This window comes from Alosa pseudoharengus, unplaced genomic scaffold, assembly GCF_046254945.1.
Source record: "Alosa pseudoharengus isolate Yale_2024_CS ecotype anadromous, Long Island Sound unplaced genomic scaffold, YU_APseudo_1.1 YU_APseudo_1.1_scf_22, whole genome shotgun sequence".
Taxonomy (NCBI): domain Eukaryota; kingdom Metazoa; phylum Chordata; class Actinopteri; order Clupeiformes; family Clupeidae; genus Alosa; species Alosa pseudoharengus.
The window spans coordinates 33,507,687-33,531,363 of NW_027468680.1; the positions used below are offsets into that span (position 1 = coordinate 33,507,687).

The window sequence follows — 23,677 nt, forward strand, 5'->3', positions numbered from 1 at the left end:
GACAAGATGGGAAGAATTAGAGGAGGAAAGGCTAATCAGTCTAGCAGCTGAAATGACCAAATTGGAAGAGCTGAAAGGGAGAACGAATGAATTCCTGGAAAATATATATGAGCGCATCCGAAAGTTGAGGAACAAAAGCAGGGAAGAAGAGTGTTTACTGAAATTCTGCATGGAAGAGTCCAAGGTGGATCAGAGCATAAATGAAAGCGAAGAGCCCAGCGATGAGGAATTCGATTTGGGAATAGAGCAGGATATAACCTATTACCCCATGGAACTGATCCAGAGGCAACCGCAAACACTGGAGCAGGCCCAGACACAGGCAACAGAGCTAAATCTACTAGGCCGAGGGGCAATATGTGGAGGGTGCAACGGGCACTTCAAAGGTGCACAAGCAGTGCAAACCCATCAGGGCAAAAGAAGGCAATGCAGAGGAAAAGGAATGACAATGCTCTCAGTGACGATCCCAGCCAGTATGATTACAACAGGACTCTTGGGGCTAAGCAGAGTAAAAAAAGGAATCGGGAATGGCCTGGAGGAAATTCGAAAAGGAATGAAGAAAGGACTAAATGAGATTGAAGGAGAAGTAAAAAAGAGCTTGAAAGAAAACAAAAAAGGAGCTGGAGAAAACAGAAGGAAGAGAAGAAGAAAAAAGAGAGGATATGAAAGGAGAAAGAAATAATGCAGAAAGAGGCCCAAGAAGATTCAGACCCAGAAGAAACACATATGATGGCACCATTAATGCAGCTCCAGGAGACAAAAGGTGCAAAAAAGGCTGCCACTCAAGCCCCAGTGATGCCAGCCGCAGACCCTGTGCCAGCTGGTCAAGCTCCTGCCCCACAGCAGCCTGTGGCAAAACCAGGGATACAGCAGCCTGTGATAATACGGCCACAGCCAATGCCACCTATGGTACAGACACTTCAACCAGTGATGTGTGGGCCTATGCAACAGCAGGGCAAGCAATGGTATCCGTAGCCAAGAGGCCGGGGTGGGCCCCGCCGAGGAGGATTTGGGCAAGGAAGAGGAGGCTATGGAAGAGGTCAACAGCAGAATCAACAGAATCAAGGGCCAGGCAATATCCAATGCTGGATGTTTGAAGGAGTAGGGCACATTTCTACGGACTGCCCAACTAAAGCTGGGAGACAAGGCTTCCACGGGGGACCAGCATAACCACCACAAGGGCAAATACAGCTAGGTGGTCAGGCTCCTCAATATGAAGGAGCTCTGTCACAAGGACATGTGTACGGTGAAGCTGTACCACCAGGTCAGGCCCCGCTGGGCAGCCAGGTTACCCATTATAGGGGAGACCCGCCACAGGGGCAGACTCAGTCTGGCCAGGTCTTCCCCTATGGGGGAGCCTACTATTGAAGAGGCCCGGAAAACCCAGGGGAGGGACAGTTCCCCGCCCTGACGAGGGGAACTGACGCAGAACCGATGCTGCAGGTTCTAATACAGGGCAGAGAAGTTAAATGTTTAGTAGACATGGGAGCCATGTACACTTGTCTTCATCCAAAAGATGCCCAGCACCTCCCCAGGTCTTCAGGAAAATGTATGAAGACGGCGGGTTTTTCGGAAAAAACAGGCTTATTCCAATGACAACCCCACTGTCAATTCAAATAGAAGACAAGGAAATTAGGATACCAGTTTTAATAGCGGAACACACACCTGTTAACCCGCTGGGGCAGGATGTGTTGTACAATCTAAGACTCCAAATTGAATGCTCCCCATCAGGAGTGCAGATAACAGGTTTAGCAACTCAGATGGCTATGATGAGACACGGCCCCCACAAAGCCACGTCCAGCAAAGTTTATTGGAGCAGTCAACTGGAACCAGACCTGGAACATGTGATTTATAACGAGCTGGCATACCAAATAAGCACCCTCCACAGCCATCTACGAGCACGAAGATGCCCCTTTTTACTGCACAATAAAGTATGACCTGATACCAAATGAGGAAAGAGAAGAAATGTGGAACAGAGAGGTGGGAGGATGGACACGTATCCCACTGGATATACATGCATTAATCGTGGCTAAAGAGGGAGTGGCCATTGAAGTAAAGTTTGTGGAAGGATGGGACATGGGAACACACTTTGAAATGCCTGGAACAATGCCGCATATCACTCTAAGAGTGGCAGTAGGACACAGAGCAAGACAGATGGGCCCAGTAATGCTCAAAACCTGATGCGCCAAATGGAAGGGAACTATAACTGAAGGTGTCCAAATAGCCTGAGCCAGAAGATGGTCCAATGTTCAGGATAAAGCTGAGCAATCCTATCACTGTCTGGGGAGTCCCACAAATAGGTGAGCGCAGGGACGCAGAAGTCCAAGAATAAAGGGACATCCCCTATGTCAAGGGATGCCCACATGGCAATGCGTTTTGATTATAGAAGTTATTTCCAGGAGCAGGATGACGTTGTGGGGACAAAACGCAACACAAACCCTTTGACAGCAAGGACATGGAATGGGACACATACATGTGACACCTGTCATGGCATCTTAAAGGGACTAAGGCACTGCCAGACCAACACCTCAGACCTAAAACCAGAAGGGACTGAAGAGGAGCAGAGAGGATGTCAAGGGTCAAGAAACTGCCATGGAAGAAGCCCTCGATATACCTTATGTCAAAGAATGTCCATATAGCAATCCCTACTGCATGCATGGCCTGCTGGGAGGAATAGGGTACCGATGCTGGGACAGGAAGAATCACGTACCCTTTAGCAGGTCTGATCCGACTGGGAGAGATATGTGAAGCAAATCAGGAGACAGGTTGGTAAAGCCAGAACGAGCATCCTGGAAGATGAGGGTGCTGCAGGAGGCAGGGGAAACGGATGAGGAACGCATGGAAAGAATATGATCGCAGGTGCTATCCGTGGTATGGTCCCAAGGAGATGGGGACATAGGGTTGGTTAAATCAGCAAGCCCCATGAAAGTGAAATTAAAACCAGGAGCAACACTGCCATTCCAGCTACAGTATTTAATCTCAGCAGAAGCAGCTGAAGATATTAAGGGAACGATTAAAGACCTTCTGAAAGCAGGAGTCCCAAGTGCCAGATGTAACACGCCTATCTTTCCTATACAAAAGGCAGATGGAATAAGATGGAGAATGATCCAAGATCTCAGGCCTGTGAATGCATTGAGGATTATCCGGCAGACGTCCCACATGCTAACGTGTTACTGACCAACGACCCAGCTGACGCTACCACGTTTTCCACCATATGTTTGACCCAGGCTTACTTATTTATTAGAGTGTCCCCAGCGAGCAGGGAACTCTTCTATGATCATGAACGCAGGAACCATTAATCTAAAAAATGCCTTGCCTGGACAATGGATGGAAACAAAGCAATCAAGTGCATCAAAGGAGAGCTGCAGCAAGCACCAGCACTTGCACTGCTGGACTATGGAAAACCCTTCTACCTATATGTGTCAGTGAAGAAGGAGGAAAGAAAGGAGGCCTACATGACAGCTATCTTAGCACAGACACAGTGTCATGGGAAGAGCAAACAGGCAATTGCATACTATAGTTCTAAACTGGATGTGGTGGCCCAGGGCTACCCACCATGTTTTCAGGGACTGGAGGCAGTGTATTCAGCATACGTTAAGGCTTCAAGCACAACCATGGGATGGTCAGTGATAATACACACCAGTCATGCAATAGCTCAGTTAGCCGAACAAGGACACAGCTCAGGTATTACAATCTGTCCCTTTGCCCTGATTTCAGCATAAGGACATGTGACATAGCAGGAAATCCAGCGGATCTTGTTCCTCTTGACTATGAGGAGGAATCACACAACTGTGTAGCAGACTCAGTAGCCTTCTCTAAGCTTAGAGAGGATTTAGAGAGTGAGCCACTGGCTACTTTGTAGATGCCTCTAGTCATAATTATGACAACAAAACACATGCAGGGTCAGTGTACAAAAAGTGGATCACAAAAATGTCATTACGGTCATGTGCGAGCCCTGTACACAACCAAGTTCAGCTCAACTAGTGGAGCTTAAGGCATTAACAGCAGTATGCTTACTAGCTGAAAGACAGGATGCAACCATGTACACTGACAGTGCATACGCCCACAATGTTTGCCATGTGCATGGCGCACAGTGGAAGCAAAGAGGCTTAAAAAAAAATCAGATGGAAGTCCAATCCAACATTTGGAACAAATTCAGTTATTACTAGCTGCCATGATGCGACCAAAAAGGCTAGCTATAGGCAAATGCAAAGCACACTGTAAGGGACAGGATTCTATTACTGTAGGTGATGCAACAGCAGATGAGGTAGCAAAGGAAGCTGCCCTTGAGGCGAGGAGGCGTAACGCAGCCCCAAAACCTCCTCAGGAAAATGAACCACATACAGTGCTGTTACACAGGGCAGTTTAAATAATGCCATGTCAGTCAGAGTTGTCATAATCAACCCCCAACTTAAGCTGAATGACATAGAGGAGGCACAGGACGTTGTCCCTGATAGTGAAAAGGTGTTGTGGGCACAAAGGGGTGCGTCAAAGGGAGGGGATAGCGTGTGGAGGAACCACGATGGCAGGATGGTGGCCCCGAATCGGCTGCTCGATCTCCTTATTGTCATGCACATAGTGTGGGTCACTTGTGCAAAGGGGGGAGGTTAGGCAGCAGATTCATGATAGAGGATTTTGGGCACCATCACTTCAAGATCGTATTGCTCATGTGTTGAGGAATTGTCACACTTGTGCAATAAGCAACACACGAAAAGGCATAAAAATAGGCATAGGTCCAAGACCCCTGGGACACATCCCACTCCCAGAAGGTTCATGTAAACATCTAGTAATGGATTACAGTGACATGGGTAAAACAGTCAATTCGTATAAACATGTTTTGGTGAGAGTATGTCGATGTTCAAGGTGGGTGGAAGCCTGCCTGATTTGCTTTTTGTCAAGAGAAGTGATCCCCAGGTTAGGAATTCCAGAAATAATTAGCAGGGACAATGGCAGAGCTTAACGCAGATCCAAATTTGCCAAATCTAAAATGGGTAGATGCATTGCCAATTGCATTGTTGAAAATGCATTGTGAAAAGAATCACACCACGCACCTAACACCGCATGAATGGTCACTGGAAGACTGATACCTACACTGTGAATCAGTGCCGATTGGAAACCCTTGTTAGTAATATTGGAGCAGAAAGTGAGCAGTTATATTAAACAATTTTCTTAAGTTCACAGGGCAATTTTCAATGAGCAGAAGAAGGGAGAATGGAGAAGAACGGAGGAGCCAGACGATGATGATGGGAACCAAGGTCCCGTTGGGACCTCCACCAGACTCCCCTGGGGAGGATGATGGTGGTGGGGACCGGGGGAGAATCAAGTACGAATAGGGGTACGGCAAGGAGGATACTGCCGGCTCCGATACTGGCTCTAGGTGTGATGTGCCTAGGGGGCATGGTGTTTTCTCTCCCCTATCTGTTTCTGCAGGTGCTGTTGATGATGGGGTCGAGCCAGGCCCAAGCGGGAGGAGGTGGATACTTCCACCCCGCACTGAGGCCACTTCCGAATCCCCAGGTATCCGAGACCATGACAGCTGCCCCGAGAGCCAGCCCTCCAGCCGTTGCTGCAGCTGGCTGTACAGTCGTCTCCACAGCCCCTACAACGATGAAGGATATACCGAAGAAGCGTCGGGACTGGAAGAAGAAGCAGGGGAATCGACACCGCCGCCGCACTAGTACGGAAACACAATCAACTGGGGAATCTGGTACTCCTTTGACCTTCCCAGTGACAGACCAGCCGCTACAGAGGACTTCATAGGATGGTAGAGAACAGGACAGTGGGGACATATTCATGTTGCACGTGCATCCCAGGAACAGATGAAGACATGGAGGACTTTGTAAAAGGCAATGATTGTGGCATTTCTTGGCAAACTGCTGCTCGGAGTTGCCCTTGTTGTAGGACTGTTTTGTGGCATTACCAATGTTGTGGAAGGATCTGCTCACAGGCAGTGGCCAAAACAAAGTGATGGTTATGGAAGATGGTTATGAAAAAGTATGTATAGGAGAAAGTGAATATGAGAATATGATGGTGTTGGAAGGGCTCCAGGCTTATCTGGAGCTTCCTCCCTCGAGTGGGCAAGAATAAGGTGGGGCCCTGTGAGGTGCCCACACCTATACAAAATAACTCATAGGGTCCATGTTGATACACACACACACACACACACACACAATACTGATAGGTAACTCACAAGACATGTACCTGCACGCCCGGGTGACAGAGGAAAAGAGGATAGAAGTTATGGGCTGTGACCTGATACGAATAGACAGTAATCATAGCATAACAGAATAAGAGTGAGGGGACGATGATATACTACTAATAAATACTTATTACACATAGATGAAACATAGAGTTGTGGAGGATTAGCCCTCACCCGCAAGGCCATCCAGAGGAATTGGATAGTAATGCTTGCTTGAAGAATATATATTGAAATGCCCTCACCCTGGCTTGCCCCAGTGGTGAGGCAGGGTCACTGCCTCACAATCCTGATGCTGCACATGTTTTTTTTTTGTTTTTTTTTGCTGTGGAAAACAGCTGTGATGCAGCAAGCAAGCATGCTGGTTAACAGTAGCCTTATGTTAGTCATCAGATCTGTTTGTGTCACAATTTTGTTAGAGCACTAACAAAGGAGACAAAAGGATCACAATTCAACAGCAGGATTTATTTTTGATCACTGGGACTACGTTTACACGAAGCAGGGTATTTTCCTAAACGAATATCTTGCCATCTACGTTTGCAAATAAAACTGCATTTACACGAGACCGTTTTTTTTTCAAATGTGTTTACACGAACCTGTGTACATACATGCTGTCATGAGCACGCCAAACCACAGTGGCAGTCTAACGATAAGCTCAAGCTCACATTAACCAATCAGAACCCTGAAAAGTCACACGTAAGAACATGTAAATGTAAACATTGGTCGCACATTTGGTGTACTTCTGTCGCATACTGTGACGTATTGGTAACAGCAAATACATACATATAAGAAAGAACAAAAAGCAAATAAACAGACACAAAAAAAAAAAAAAAAAGGGGCCTTTCGTTTTGGGGGAGATGGCCTTTCATAGAGAAAGGGCCTCCACCTAGTAGTGAGAGTCCATCCATATAGGACTGTTCTACTCGCGCATTTTTGTAAACGGTGTCTGGAAGCGAATACCTTGGTTTTTCAGAGCCACCTTCACAGCTGCGTATGCTTTGCGTTTTTGCAACACCCCTGCACTGTAGTCGTGATCAAAATAGATGCGGCTGTCTCCTATTTTAATGTTTTTCTTCTCCCATGCTTTGGTCAGAACTAGTTCTTTATCTGTGTATTGGAGAAAATTGACAACTACTGACCGTGGAGGACCACCCGCTTTCGGTTTCGCAGCAAGCGCTCTGTGGGCTCGTTGGATCTGGAGGTCTTTGTCAATTGACAATTCAGTGCGGAGCCACTCTTCCACAAACGACAGAACCGGGCCTTTCTCTGTGTCCTCTGAGATGCCATATATCCGTAGATTATTCCATCTAGACCTAGATTCCAAGTCATCTAACTTATCCTTCATCCATCTCTTTTCTCGCAATATCTCCTGTAGCACACTGCTCGCCTCTGAGCTCCATGCCTCTACTTCTTCTGTATGCGTCAGAGTGGCATCTATCTTTTCGTTCTGTTCTTGTACGTCTTTAGTGATCGCCAATTTCTGATCAATATCTTCCTTAAACCCTGATAGTTCACTTCTCATATGTCTTATGTCTTCTTTAAACGTTTTCAGAGCATTTGTTTTTAAAACATAACTTGCATCTTTCCATTCCAACCATTATTAGGCTTAGGCCTATTTTTATCATTTTTTTTTTTTTTTGCAAGGTTGCTCCTGGCAAGACTTGTTTATAACACATTTGGTGATTAATTGATAGCTGTTTTTGGGACACATTAAACTTTCTTTATAATGAGCGCATACGGGGAGTAAAACGACTTGTTTTGCCATTTTGGGACATTAAGCTACATTAAGCTAGCCTAGAAATCTAGACGCACCCTAGCGGCAGCAAATTATATTCATTTATGTCCAAAATGTCTAAATCAGTTTTCACTTGCGTTATTACAAGACCACCCGCTATCATCTTCGCGAACAAACAGAAACAATCAAATAAATAAAAAAAGGCTACACAGTTCAAAGAGGGCTTCAACTACTAAGTTTTTCGTTTAACTATTGCTGTTACACCGTTGGAAACAGTTAGACTCAGTCAAATCAATTTAGCATTTCATTAAAACAGAAGAGAAATGATCAGCCTTCAACAACAGTGGGACTTCATATGGATCAGACGCCAACTCGGTCAATAAGAAGGACAAAAATAAATAGAAACGAAATTAGAAAATGTAAACTAAGTGGATATTAGGGAAGAGAAGAGAAAATGTTTGTTTGCAACAGCGCATGGAAAAGAGGGCTGCTCCTCCCTATCTCACTGTCACTTTTACACCCCTTTCAGTGGCCTAGTAGCAGAACAGGCGAGCATGACGCAGGCGACCAAAGTTCAATTCTTGATTGAAGCGTGAACAGAGACGGTTGATAAAGCGAGACGATTCATAATAGGGTACACTGTTAAGTATGGTTCGCAGCTGTTACGCCCATTTAGGAGTCTAGTGGGAGGTCCAGTGTCTATGTATTCCTATGGGAGAAATGAACATTTTTTCGGAATATGACCAATCCCTTAGCCCTATATTCAGCGATGTAAGTTCTGTCAGGTCCATTAAGTCAAGAACAACACAGGCAATAAAAATCCTTTAGGAAATTTTATTGAATATATTACAAATTAAATTTGGCGGTATGGCTCTGTTCAGAGGGGTCCCCAGACCTTTCATGAGCACCATGAAAGAGCAGTGAGCCTGGGGATAGCAGCAGCATTAGGGGGCGCTCACACAGTTTAAGACGAGCTAAACTATTCCCCCATATGAACAGAGTAGCAACTATGACATAAAAGCCTATGCCATGTTATACACGACAGGGTGGAGCAGGGGAGGAGGTGGGTTGCATAAATGCGAGCAGCAAGCAGTTAGGAATAACTAAAGCAGCTTTAAATAAGGCGCCCTGTTTGGATGTAGCCATTTAGAAGCGAGGGGAGTGCGAAGGGAGTTGACAGCTGATAAGCTGATGCCCATAGCGGTTAGCAGCGCCTTGACTACTTGGCCTGCCAGAACTGACGCTGATGCTCAATTTCTGTCAGGTCCATTAAGTCAAGAACAACACATGCAATAAAAATTCTTTAAGACATTTTATTGAATATATTACGAATTAAATTTGGCGGTATGGCTCTGTTCAGAGGGGTCCCCAGACCTTTCATGAGCACCATGAAAGAGCAGTGAGCCTGGGGACAGCAGCAGCATTAGGGGGCGCTCACACAGTTTAAGACTGAGCGAGCTAAACTTTTCCCCCCAAACAGACCATACCTGGCAATCCTCTTGTGACCAATCAACACAAGAGGATGGAATTAAGTAGCCTTTAAGCACAGGGGAGCAGAGCACATAGGTCAGGAAACAGAGCAGGGAGCAGAGCTCATAGCTTTCTGAGCGTCAAGAATGGCACGAACGTCAGGTCGAAGGTAACGTTCGTATGCAGTAGACGTCCATCGGCCCATGGCTTTTAGGGTTGAAAAAGGAGCAGATGCCGCCGCAGTAGTTGCGGCCCCTATGCGCAGAGAATGGGCTGTATAACGGTCTGGAGGCAGTCCGCAGAATTGGCAGAGGAGGCGTAGATGAGATGCAAACCAGGCTCTGGACATTGGTTTCCCCTCCTGAGTGACAAACAGCGGCTCCTGCGGACCAGCATGAGGACGGCTCCTCAAGTAGGTCAGCGTGGAAGATAAAGGACAAAAGACAGTATTAGACTCTGATATATAAACAACTACACCTTCACTATTTCTATCTGATCTGGGGCCTCATTTATAAAGCGTTCTTATGCACAGATTTGATCTTAGACCGTGCGTACGCTCAAATCCATGCCAACGCTCAGATTTATAAAAACCGTCTTTGACGTGGAAAAGTGCTTATCTCCACGTCAGGTTCAAACTTGACGTACGACCATTTCCTTGTGGTAATGCCGGGGTACTGCAAGTAATCTGAGGTCTAAGTGCGATGCATTTTCAAAATTCCAAGACCAACGATCTCATGTCTTTCTTTGTCATATGCATGATCAATATCAGAAGATTTTTTATTTCAAATCTTTTATTGTGAAAAACATTTCAAAATATTACACATTTATACACATTCAGAGTTTTTTTTTTTAAGTAGGAAATAACAATACAAACAATAACCCACACACAACAACAAATAACAAAGCCCACCCCCCACCCTCACACAAACACATAACCCACCCTGGGACTTCCTGATCTATTACATTGATGAGGCAATAAGATATTATGGATAAACAAAACAACATCTTAACAAGATCAATGAATTTGCTGGAGAAGGGGATACCAAATCTCCTCAAATTTCTCCAGTCTGTTTGATAGCACATACCGTATCCTTTCTAGGTGCAAAAGTCGGATCATTTCGTCTAGCCACATTTTAACAGAAGGGGTCTAACTTTTCTTCCAAAATTGTAAGAGTAGTTTCTTAATTAACATGTATGATAGCAATTTTTGTTGGAGTACTGGGAGTGAATTAAACTTATCTGACACACCAAAATTGGATCTGGTTCCAGTGAAGTCTTAAGCATATCTGATATTGATTTAAATATCTGGACCCAAAATGATAAAATCTTAGGGCAAAGACAGTAACTGTGAAGTAGAGAGGCTTCATCTGCCATACATTTATCACACAATGGGGAGATTTCTGGGAATATCTTGTGTAGTTTTGTTTTTGAGAGGTGGAGTCTATGGATTATCTTAAACTGAATCAAACAATGTCTTGAATTAGCAGAGCATTTATGTATGTTTTCCAAAGCATCATCCCAGAGTTCTTCACTTATTCCCTCCCCAAATTCTTGTTCCCAAAGAGTTTTAATACCCTGCATAGATGGTACGGACCTGCTTAATAGTGCAGAATAAAGTGTTGAAATGAGATGCCTAGCTCCGCCTCGAAATATAAACAACACATCCAAAGTTGTGGGTTCAACACAATCTAGTTTGGGTACATGTTTCCTCACATAGTCCCTCACCTGTAGATATCTGAAGAAATTATTTTTATGTAGACCATATTGACTTTGAAGTTGGCTGAAAGAGGCAAATTTTTTATTAATGAAAAGATTTCCAATGTTCAGAATACCCAACTCTCTCCATTGCGAAAAGGCAGAGTCCATATAGGATGGAGGAAAAGATGGATTTTTAGCTATAGGTAAAGAAAAGGAAAGAGACTTAGCATTGAACCTTGACTTAATCTGTTGCCATATGCGAATGCCATTATAGGTTATACAATTATGACTATAGCAAGCCTTCTGAATTTTTGTTGGTGCTAATACCAATGTGCCAATGTCATATGGAACACAGTCTGCTCTTTCCATTACAATCCAGGTTGGATCTTTAAAAGTGTGATCCAACCACATAATCATAATGCGGAAAGCACAGGCCTGATAATAAGAAAAGAAATCAGGGAGACCCATGCCACCATCTAACTTAGGTCTGCAAAGATGTGCTTTTTTTATTCTAGGTGTCTTGTAATCCCACAAAAATGGAGTTATAAGTGTATCAAGCTGTTTAAAGAATTTCTTAGGGAGGAAAATTGGGATATTTTGAAAGAGATATAAGATTTGTGGGAGAAAGACCATTTTTATTGCATTAACTCTCCCTGCTAGTGAAATAGGGAGTGATTTCCAAAACTCAATGTTATTCTGCAGCTTAGATATTAATGGAGGGAAGTTGTACTTGTACAGTGATTGAAAGTCCTTAGTGACTCTGATACCTAAATATGTAAATTCTTGCAGTGATATCTTAAAAGGGAACCCCTGTAAAGCTGAGAGGTTGTGTGTTTTTACCGGCAATAATTCGCTCTTTGACCAGTTGATCCTATAACCTGAAAAACTTCCGAAATGAGATATCAGATCTAGTATGGCTGGTATTGAGGACAAGGGTTTAGTCACGTACAATAATATATCATCTGCATAAAGGGAAATCTTATTTGATGTATTATTGATGTCATATCCATGTATGCAGACCTCAGACCTGATCTTTTGTGCCAAAGGCTCAATGGCCAGGGCAAATAGTAAGGGTGATAAGGCACACCCTTGCCTTGTACCTCTGTGCAAGAGAAAAGGCGGAGAAAGAATGCCATTAGTTAAAATTCTGGCACTAGGTCTGTCGTACAAGACCATCAACCACTTTTTGAAATCGTTACCAATTTTATATTTTTCTAGCACAGAAAATAAATAAGGCCACAATAATTTGTCAAATGCTTTCTGTGCATCTAATGATAGGATAACTAGATCAGAGGACTTCTTTTTCTGAGATTAAATAATGTTAAAGAGGCGTCTAAGATTAAAGAAGGAATGCCTGTTTGGTATAAAACCAGTTTGTCCGGATGAACAAGTTTACTAATTAAAGAGCTAAGCCTGAGAGATAGAGTTTTAGCTAGTATCTTTTGGTCAGATGTCAAAAGTGATATGGGTCTATAGTTGCCCACTTCCATTGGGTCCTTCCCTTTTTTGGGTAATACTGTGAGGGAGGTAAAGTGCCATCTTCTTTTGCTTGTGTATACATTCTCAGAAGGTAAGGAGAGAGAAGATCACTGAATTGCTTATAAAACTCGTTTGGAAACCCATCGGGCCCAGGGGTCTTACTATTTTTCAACAATTTAATTGTTTCCTTTATTTCTTCAACAGAGAGCTCTGCATTAAGAAAATCCTGATCTCGCTGTTCTAAAGCGGGAAGGTCACAGCTCTCTAGGAAGTTGTCTATAACAGAACAATCTACTGTTCGAGAAGAGTATAACTCCTCATAAAACTGTTGAAACCTTTAATATCTTTGTAGGAAACCAATATATCCCCCTGTTCTGATTTTAGTTTAGTTATTGTGTGATCACTCTCCATCTTCCTAAGTTGTCTAGCAAGTAATTTATGAGGTTTTTCCCCAAATTCAAAATACCTTTGTTGTGTGAACAAAAAGGCCCTGGTTATACAATCTGATATTATTTGATTGTATCTATACCGCAGTGAAAGTATTTTCTTGTATTTGTCAGTAGAAGGGCATATAGCATTTTCTCTGTCCATTTGGTTGATTTGTTTTTCAAGCTCAGTTAGTTCAGTCCGTCTCCTTCTCTTTCTTTCAGCCTGAAAAGATATTATGGACCCTTTAATGTTTCCCACAATATAGATGGTGATGTTTCAGGTAGATCATTCATTTCAAGAAAGAAAGTAATTTGTGACCCAATATATGTACAAAACTCTGGCTCTTTCAGGAGTTGTGGGTCAAGTCGCCACATCCTATCTCGTTTAGGTAGGTCATTAAAGGAGAATTCCGGTGTGATATTGACCTAAAGTGTGTTGAAACATGATACCGAGTGTGAACGTATGTCTCATAGCCCATCTCGGCTTGTCCCCTGCACTCCAAAATCTGGTGCTAGTTAGCCGATGCTACCAACAGCTTGTTCAATGGTGGTGCTTCGGCATCGGGCTAGCCGTGCAAATAAATCACTGTTTTACACCATTTACGAGGCTCAATGTATCTCCACACTTCATTGGTATACTACCGAAGGCCCTGACATTTAAAACGAGACATTGAGAACTTTGAAAAAGCACTGGTAGTTTACTTACAAGACGATTTATACAGACAGTATCTTCACGAAGTTTAGCGTTTGCAGCCATCTTGAATTTAGTCACGATAAGTCGAGCGACGAGTAAGAATGAACAGGTATGATAAGGGATCAGATTCCAAAAAGAATTCAGTGGAAATGCATGGATTCCAGTTTCTTCCAGTAGCAGCAACTAGAATCCATGCATTTCCACTGAATTCTTTTTGGAATCTGATCTTCCAATGTCTGGCCTATACTAATGAACCCCTCATAGTAAGGCGTGACCCCTCTAAGGAAGTTACATAAAGAAAAAAGAGACAAACATATAAGTGGTAAACAAGACATACCCAGAATACCTCCCTAACCTAACACTTCTTAGTAAGAAGTAAAATAGCTCCAGAACTAAGTATATTTTTTCTAACCATAGTAAACAACATTAGTAGTCAACACAAGCATTTAGCATGCACCAACAAATAGACATAATCACCACGTCATCGGGGAATAGAATTAGACTGTCCGTCAATCTTCTATCACACCATCGGGGCTGCTGTCGTGATCAGACGGCTGCTGGTCTCCTCTGGTTTTGTTGCCGAAGTGGCGCTTGGCAAATTCACAGGCTTCTTTGGCATTTGTATATACTGTCTCCTTGCCATTGAAAGTCACTCTCAGCTTCGCTGGGTAAACCATTCCATACCGAACTCCCGGTTGGTCTAGGAGAAGTTCCTTGGCCCTATTAAACGCAGCTCTGCGCTTCACCACATCAGGAGTAAAATCGGGAAAGATGTGAATACTTTGTCCGTTGAAGGAAAGATCTCTCAAATCGGCGGCTCGTTTAAGCACCTTTGCAACATCTTGGTAGTAGTGAAGTCGTGCAATAAGAGCGCGAGGCGGCGGATTTTCACCCTCCGCTCTCCTCCGCATAACTCTGTGTGCACGATCCACCAACGGTTGCTCTTCCAATGACAGCGCGTCTTTCAGGAGCCCAGATACAAATGTTCCAGTATCCATGCCCTTTTCAGAGCCTTCTGCCAACCCCACAATCCTCACATTTTGTCTCCTTGAACGTCCCTCCAAGTCATCACATTTCTCTGTAAGACGGTCAACTTCTGTGCACAGACGTTTCACCTCTGACTGGAGTTTGACGATAGCATCCGAACTGTGTGAGGCTGACTGCTCCAACTCCGTGATAGTTTCGCTGTGTTGGTTGCAGTGTTGTTATATCAGCACAAATCTCCGTTTGGAAAGTAGACAGTTCTCCCCTAATCGCAGATGCCATCTCCGCGATTCGAGTGTCAATAGTCTGACATATTTCCATTTTAGTGAACTGGAGATCAGAACGGATTGACCCTCTAGCTTCCAGGATTGTAGCATGGTTCGTCGAGGAGGTGTTAGCTTCCTCTGTATCTGCAGCATTAGCTCCGTCTTTCTTTCTGCCTTGAGACTGTTTGCCTGTTTTCATCTTGGCTCCCAATGAGTGAAAATGTCGTCTAGTGTTTATTTAAGTAACACTTGTGCGATATAATGTCCAAGATATCAGGTTATAATACCATTTTAATCAAACCATGCGGGAGCTATCAAGGGAAGCGACCTACCACGCCATGGCTCACTAGCGCCCCCCCCCCAATATCAGAAGATTTTTAAAGACATTTTTGGACGCAGCTTAATGTTTCATGGTTTGGCATAAAACTGCTAATGAGAACTATAGCCCACTTAAGAAAGTGAAAAAAAACGTATAGCTTACTTATTTCATAATATCTATTTAAAAAAAACTCCAAGACCTACGATAGAATGATTGAAACATTCTTACAGGTGATCTAGTATATTTAGTGCCACCAATCTAATATTGACCATAAAATGTCCAATTGCCCTCGTTTAGGAGAGGAAAAGTACATTCGTGCCAGGGATGTAGTGGTAAAATAAGAGGTGGGTGAACTATGAATTCTGCGATCTCGGTGAGGTGGACTGCGTCATGCGGTATCGGATTTTTAAAAAAGGCATTCGAACATGTTAATATAACGTGGAGGTTATTATGCAGTATTTGGGAATAGGCCTATAGGATAGTATTGGATAATACAGTTTTGAATGTTAAAAGTGAATAAACTCTTTTGAGAGGTGGATAAACTCTAATAAGAGGTGGGTAGGCCTAAACTCTATTTCTGAAATGTCTATAACAAAACAATGAAAGAAAACGATAGCAAAGATATGCAGAATGATTGAATAATGACCGGCGAACTAGGCTACTTTTTCAGCAAAACATAGCCTATCCTAAAAGAAACGTTAAGCCATGACATATCACGCTTATAATTTAGTCCTCTGTTTTGTAGGCTAAATCAGAGTAGGCCTAAACATACTAAATGTTGATTATTCACATTACTGCAAGCAAAAGGATGGATGCATACGATCTCTTTCCAGAAAGCTTTGCTGGAAAAAACATAATTAGTTAAGCTATTCGAACTGACGCATATAGGCTAGTTAACATCAGATGGCATAGGCTAGGCCTATACAATGTTTTCAATATATAATTTTACATAGGCTACAGCTTTTAGGCCATTGATTTCATTAAAACATATGCTAACAGGGTTCCTACACATTTTCCATTTCAAAATTCCATACTTTTTCCATACTCAAATGTTTTTCTGACCATATTCTAGACATTGTCAATGGAGTGTTCTACTAGCATTGTGAAGAGCTGTATAATAAGGTTTATTATTAACTTGTTAGCCCTCAGAAAACACTTGCCTATTGTTGGATACATTTTGTTTGGGAAGTGCTGAGTTGGAAGGTGCACTCACATTTGATATAGCATAGCCTACATTTGTTGGAGACTAGTGCACTGCTGGCAGAGGCCTCAGAAATCACCGTAAACAGTATTATTTGTTTGCAATAACAGTTTATCAGATAATGCAGTATCCATGTCTTGGTAACTTTTACAAAATCAAAAAAGTCTACCAGTGTTTTAGCCGAAAATAGCAGAGCTACGCAAACATACCAGTGCACAATGGTATAGGGCACGTGCATAGAACAGGGGTTCTCGATTTGGTTTTGGTACCAGGGTCCCCTTGTGGGAGAGAGTTTTTTCTGAGGAACCCCATTCAATTGTATCTTGATGATTTGGACTGACAACTTAAGATACACAACAGTAGGAATGGTTCATTATGACCTGAGTGAAGTGATTAGTACTGTAGAGGCAATAGTCTGGAAACACAAATATTTCTCCATACCCTTGTTTCTTTTTTCCATACTTATCCAGACCTGGAAATTACTAAAATCAAATTCCATACTTTTCCAGGTTTTCCATATTGCGTAGGAACCCTGTGCTAATGATATTGATGAGGGGGTGTTTACAAGGCGGAGACCTAAAACCATCCGGCTGCGCACAAGTTGACGTTCATTTGTGATTTATAATGGGCACATCTGGAAGGGTGGCGTACGCACGTTTTTTTGTGCGTACGTTCGTGTTCTCTGAATCACACGTACGATCATTTCAGAAATGATCTAAGATCAAATGAAGGATGGTTTCTATGCAACACTTTTATAAATGAGGCCCCTGGAGTGTTTGAGAAACAAGGTGAAATGGTGATCATTAATCGAAACATCAGAAATGGTGAGATCGTGATTTGGGTCAAAGAAACACATGCGTGAAGAGATTTCGCCACCACTTAGGAAACCAAAGAAAGCTGTAAGAATGACTGATAACATTTGATCTGTGTAAGGCCAAAAAAACCCTTCCCTCAATCGTGATATAATTGTATTAACTAAAGGTCATGTGAAAGGGAGACGTTTATCATTGCCTCGAGGTGACTCCTTTTTGAGGCCGTTCAGCAGGAGGCGTATGGATGGGTTTTCCAGAATACTGGTAACGGATGGATCCAGGCAGCGTGGATGGAATTGGATGCCAGCGACAGTACTTTTGATGGAAGAAGGCTGCATTTTTCCAGACTCAAAGCAATGGACTCTAAAAGCACTAACACAGGATATATTCACAGGCAGAGCGGCTACAGATAAAGTAGCACAAAATATGGTGAAATAAGACCAATCTGAGTCGTACGCTTTTAATGTAGATTTAGACAGACCTCCACGCATGTACTGCGCAGCAGCGCGCACATAAGATTGCAGCGGATCATTTAATCTAAAATGGTTTGGCTGAACGGGGGGCATTCCAGGCTTGACTGGGCTGCTTCTGGACTCAGGAGATGGAATTTCTGTAAATTAAATCGAGAGAGAGAATCGGCCACTTGATTATTCAAACCAGGGATATGAGCTGCGCGAAAGGTATAATTGCCCAAAATTGACAGCCATGTAAGACGTCTCATGAATCTATTAATGATTGGAATAGATGAGCGCATCTTGTTAATGATGTTAACAGTTGCCTCGTTGTCGCTGAAAAACAGAATTTGTTTCCTAGCCCAATGTTTACCTCAGAGAATGCAGGCTACAACAATAGGATACAACTCTAGTAGAGCTGTTGAGGATTCATTGACAGGCAAGTTGACTAATTCTTTCGGCCAAGCGCTTGCAAACCATTCGTTATTGAAGACCCCCCCCCCCCAAAACCCTGCGGAGGGCGCAGCATCCGTACACAGATTGAGTGCTGGAGACGATTCCAGAAAATCATTATGAAAAAATGAAATGCCATTCCAATTATCCAAGAGCAAAGACCAACATTTTAGCTCTGATCTACATCCTGCGTCTAAAGTAACAACGTCATTGAGATCTTTAACTGATTTGGATAAGTCAAGAAGCCTGGATATGAATGACCTGCCTTGAGGAATACCTCTCATCGCGAAATTAAGATGGCCTAGAAGAGTGAATGACTTTGATTCTTGAGCTGCATGCATAATGGCGGCCTTACATTGTACGATTTTAGTCTGTTTTCACAGTCGGCGACTAAATTTCCAAAGTCGGACAGAAATCATGGGAGTTGTACTGGAATCGGGGTTCACTCTTTATTACGACATCCCGTTATTACGACAACCCTCTATTACGACATACCGTTATTACGACATGCCTCTATTTAGACATGCCCCTACTCCGACTTTTTTTAGTACCGCTATTCAGACATTACCAATCCTCATTTTCAATTTATCTCAGTTCCTGTATCCTATCAAATTCCAACATCCTAGATGCATGGATGAGCTGTAGTCATGTCATCTGCACCTGCAGCTACATCAACAATCCACCCGCCATCCACTCCAAACAATGTTTTTCCCAATAATTGATATCGGCACACATTTCAGTCAAAACCTTAGGTGATTTTGAACTGGCCATGTGAATAAATGTTACACATTATATGTAAAACACAGGTAGCTCTCCTCATTTTATTCTCTAAGCTCTCAGGGGAAAACGGTCGGAAACTCCATGCATCAAACAAACTCTGTGCGTGCAGGCCACCTATATTAATTCATTAATGGCCGTCAATCATGCAATGGCCAATTGCGCAAAGACGGGCGGAATTCTTGCTCCAGTAGCCTAAACCACTTCAGTGAACATTCAAATAACCCCCAGAGTTCAGTGTCCATCAGGGTGTTCAAACTGGGTGTGCGATATATTCAAGTTGCTTATATTGCATTTTAGAGGACAATGATAAAGCCACGTATAGGCCTACGCCATGCAACGCAACACAGCAAAAGGACTCCGCGGCGGATCCGCCGCGGATGTATCACGACATCCGGAACGGACCCGCGAAACGGACCCGTATCGGAGTCCAGATGCTCTCAGGAACGGATCCGCTACGAAGGCGGATCGCGGACCCGCCGTGGCTCCGCGCTGCATCCGCCCCGCATCCGCGATTAAAACCTTACCTCCGCGGCGGGTCCGTTTGGGACCCGTAAATTGATACATGCATCCGCCGCGGACCCGCAACGGACTCATAAAGGCTCATCTGGCCCGGGTCCGTTTCGGACCCGTTTATCTCATTTTCAAAATTTCTTCTGTTCTTGCTGTAGGATTAAATAGGATAAACTATAGGATAAAAGTAAAACTATCACTAGGCCTAGCCTAGGCTACTACAGCAAGATAGGCCTACGATTAGCATCGCCTCGTATTTTTAACTTAACAATACTGTCAATAAACCTTTTCTTTTTATTTAAGGTTTAAGTCAAGACATCAATTTACTGTACAAAAGTGATCACTACTCAATGGAAATATAAAATGGACATTTATGGAAAGTTACAGGTTATAAGCTATTCTGTTTTTGTTAAGTAGCCTACGTTGCCTAGGCTACTCTACATTAATTTTGAGGTCAAAACCTAATTTAGTGCTTTATCAGCCTAGGTCAGTGCAGACATGAAATATTTTATCTAATAGGCTACAACTTCAATGAAATGCTGCGCTATGCACATCTAAAATATCAGAAAATGAATAACTGGTGAATGACAAGAAGTTAAATAAAAAGATTGTTTAATGCTTATTTCTCCTATTAATCCATTTGTGTGGATGGAGGCGGAACATGTCTCCTCGTTGCCCGATCCACCGCCAGTTGAAACACCTAATTGCGTGCTTGGTGACCTCAGCGTCCGTGGCCTACCGTGTCACCATGTTTTTCCTCACAGCACCTGTAATCAAACAGACAGATATGTTTATGTTTATGGTATGTAGCATCCAAAGCCAAGTATGCTTACACAATACAATATATGAGATAGGTATTAAGGAGATTAAATTTAAAAAGAAACATGACTTACAAAGCTCCTCTGTTCGCTGCACGTTGAGGGCTGGTGTGGGGGTGGAGGGAGTTGAGGAGGGACTGCCATTCCTGGCCCATAGTGAGGTGGGCGGTGTGCGAGAGGGGGAAAAAATGTATTAAATGGTAGTCATCATTGATAATACACATGGGGCCTTTCTATTCACTAATATTTCAGAGATCAGTCCCTACCTTGAGTAACTCTCCGTATGTTAAATGCGGGTGCAGGTGCAGGGAGTTGAGGTGGTGAAGAGTGTTGCGGTCCTGCCCCATGGTGAGGTGCTAAGGGAGATAAATGGTTGTGATCTGTTAACCATGGTAGGCTGAGAGCTACAGGGCCAAACAATGGCAAACAAAAACAAATCTCTGGTCATACTGGACATGAATTTGTATGTTTCAACATTTTGGTATGCACTATCTATATCAACTCCATGGATGGATTAACATTGAAATCAATGTGTTTCAATACAATCTGATAATAATGAATTAACTTTTCAGGCAATATTGCATGAATGCAGATGTTTTAACTGACAAAATATTTGGCTGAGATTTTGAAAGTAATGTATGAAGTATGCAGAAAATCTGAGATGGTAATGCAGATGCAATCTGTTGATTTGAAATAGAGTGACTACTGCTGTGTTAATATAGATGGGGCCACTGTATTCAATTTTATTTCAGAGATCAGTCTTTACCTTAACAGTTTTCTCCAGGTTGAGGGGTAGTGACTCGGCTGCCTGGCACTCGGCAAGATGGTGGAGCTGGAGGAATAGATACAAGGAGAGGGGAATGTCTTTAGCACTAAGAATGTTAACCATATCTCTAATATACATATAATGATTTAGTTATTTCAATGTTAAGAGATTATTACTTACTTTGCCAGTGCAATTGGCTTGGGCTTGAGGCTTCAACTGATATACCAGGCGAGTTGGAAGGTACCTCAGAGATGCAAAGTCACCATTTACTGGCTCTTCTTCACTCTCATCAGAGTCCCCGAAACGATGGCTGTTAAATAACCATATCATTATGGTTATTGCAATCCCAACATTTCCAAATATACATATAGTACAAGCATCTCTGGTCTATTTTGGAATGCTACGGGAATGTGTTCACATTACATTTTAACAACCCAGAAAGTATCTTCATCAAGCAAACCCAACAGAGGCAATCATAACGTTAGATAAAAGTTGACGCTGCAGAACAAACAAAATAGAAGATGGGGACCAAGTTCCATACAGTTAAGTTACGTTAGCATAATAAATCACAAACAGACGCCAATACCCATTAGTTGTCTGAACCGACTTAAACAGTGATTAAAATGCCGAGGCTTTCATTACAAAGATGGCAGAAGGACACTAAAGTTACGTATGAGACCAAACTTGGCAAAATGCAAACGTTAATGCACAGCTAGCTAGAAGCTAGGGCAGGGGTGGGCAAACTTTTTGGCTCAAGGGCCACATTGGGTTTTGAAAATTGCCCGGCGGGCCGCACAACATCCCCCCCCCCCCCCCCCCCCCACGACACACCCATAAAAAAAATACATTTTTTATAGCCTATAATTTAGTATGAAAAGTATTTGTTTTAAAATGTGAATTTCTTAAAAATACTGCTAATTTTATGCTGTTTAACAAATGTACAAATTGTGCACTGTCGCTTTAAGACAGTCGCTTTAATTCACGTTTATTTCTCAATGATCTTCTGCCTGCTCCGCTATGGCTAGCTAGTGCTGTACCTACGGCTGTGCCCTCTCACGGTTTTTAAATGGTCAGTAGTGGGAACTACTGTTGCCTTCATGATTTCCTTTTAAAAGTTTCTTATCAGAAGGACATAGCTCTACATATCACTTATCAACAATGACAAGCCAGAACCTGCGGCTCTCTCTCCCTCTCGTGAGTGCAGACGCGTTCCCAATTAAATGGATCGCATAATGTTCACGTTAGATTTGCTGCAAAGGAGATAACTAAGAGTTAACTTAGTTTAACATGATGTTTTGACATTGACATTGTAAACGTTCTCTAAGGAGAGTGAAAAGCAGTTTGCAGTAGCAGCTAAAGCTAACCAACTATCACAGGGAAAAAAATAGCGAGCAGCCTAATAAACAAATGAAATGCTCGGCGGGCCGGATGAAAGTGCTTGGCCGGATTCGGCGGGCCGCAGTTTGCCCACCCCTGAGCTAGGGCTAAACCATTATCAGTGAGTCAACATGCTAAAGTTGTAGGTAGCTTTCATAGCAGACGAGTGCTTCACTGACTTCATTGACTGAAGTACCAGTGCCAATGTATCAGCTTAATCAAGGATTGCATCGCAAACGTGATCTCAAACATATATATGTATAATAGACATTAGCAATAACTTATGCAATTGCGCTTAGCAGCATGCTAGCTATCGATAGCAGCTGTATGCCGCTAGCATAGTAGCACTATGGACTATGGACAACAGCAACACATTAACAGACAAGACCAGACTAACGTTAAATAACAATGTGTGTTTTTTAAATCACACTACCATAACATATTCTGCCGAAATTGCTAACCCATTTTAAATCAAATAGGCTACAGACTCATATGAGCATCACAGCTAGCTGCTAACAATAACGTTAACTTAACCTTAGCCTGTTGCTCAAAATTACAAACGTCTGCACTAATATCAAACAACGTCATTACAATCAATAAACATGATAAGTATAAAACCACAAAGGCCAATGTTTAGCTATTGTGAATGTCGCAATATATTAATAAATATCACTTACTCGAGAGGGTTCAGCACAACCGTGTCCCAGCAAAGAAAATATCCACTAGTATGACTCTTCTCGGCTCTTGGTGTACAGTCATATTCAACCGTTACAGTACAGGCGCGTCCGCGCCCGCGGATCCGACATGGGTCCACTCAGGACCCGCTGTTTGACAGTAGAATTTACGGAGCCGCCTGGAGGCGGAGCTGATCCTCTGTGCGGCACCAAAACGAATGCGACAGTCACGCGGGTTTGGCGACTTGAAGGCGGATCCGCCTAGGAGTCTACTGCTGTGTGGGCAATGATAAAGCCACGTATAGGCCTACGCCATGCAACGCATTTTGGCTTGCCAGCAGGTTGGATAAACTCAATTTACTACACAATAATGTAGGCTAGGAATATATCTTTTATATGTCATACGTGCAGTTGTTGAATTGCACATAACATGTCTGCATATTTATTTAGTCTTCTTTCTCTCGACTCTAGGCTAGCGCATGCATTATCATGGCCCTATAATTGTGCAAAGACAGGCGGGATATCCGACGCTCCTTTTACAGTAAACCACTTCACAACGAACATTCAA

At 43.0% G+C, this 23,677-nt stretch overlaps 1 long non-coding RNA gene across 2 annotated transcripts; it reads right to left on the reverse strand.

Annotated features, from left to right (window-relative positions):
- Nucleotides 1-20,069: 20,069 nt before the first annotated feature.
- LOC143139462 (uncharacterized) lies at nt 20,070-23,364 on the reverse strand. 2 transcript variants are annotated; one of them, XR_012990421.1, is made up of 6 exons: nt 23,113-23,364; nt 21,239-21,368; nt 21,059-21,124; nt 20,559-20,648; nt 20,368-20,438; nt 20,070-20,241 (listed from the first exon to the last, which is right to left on the reverse strand). It is a non-coding gene; the product is annotated as an uncharacterized LOC143139462 (long non-coding RNA). The 2 variants fall into 2 exon arrangements; XR_012990420.1 differs by lacking the exon at nt 23,113-23,364 and adding an exon at nt 21,482-21,814.
- Nucleotides 23,365-23,677: the final 313 nt, after the last annotated feature.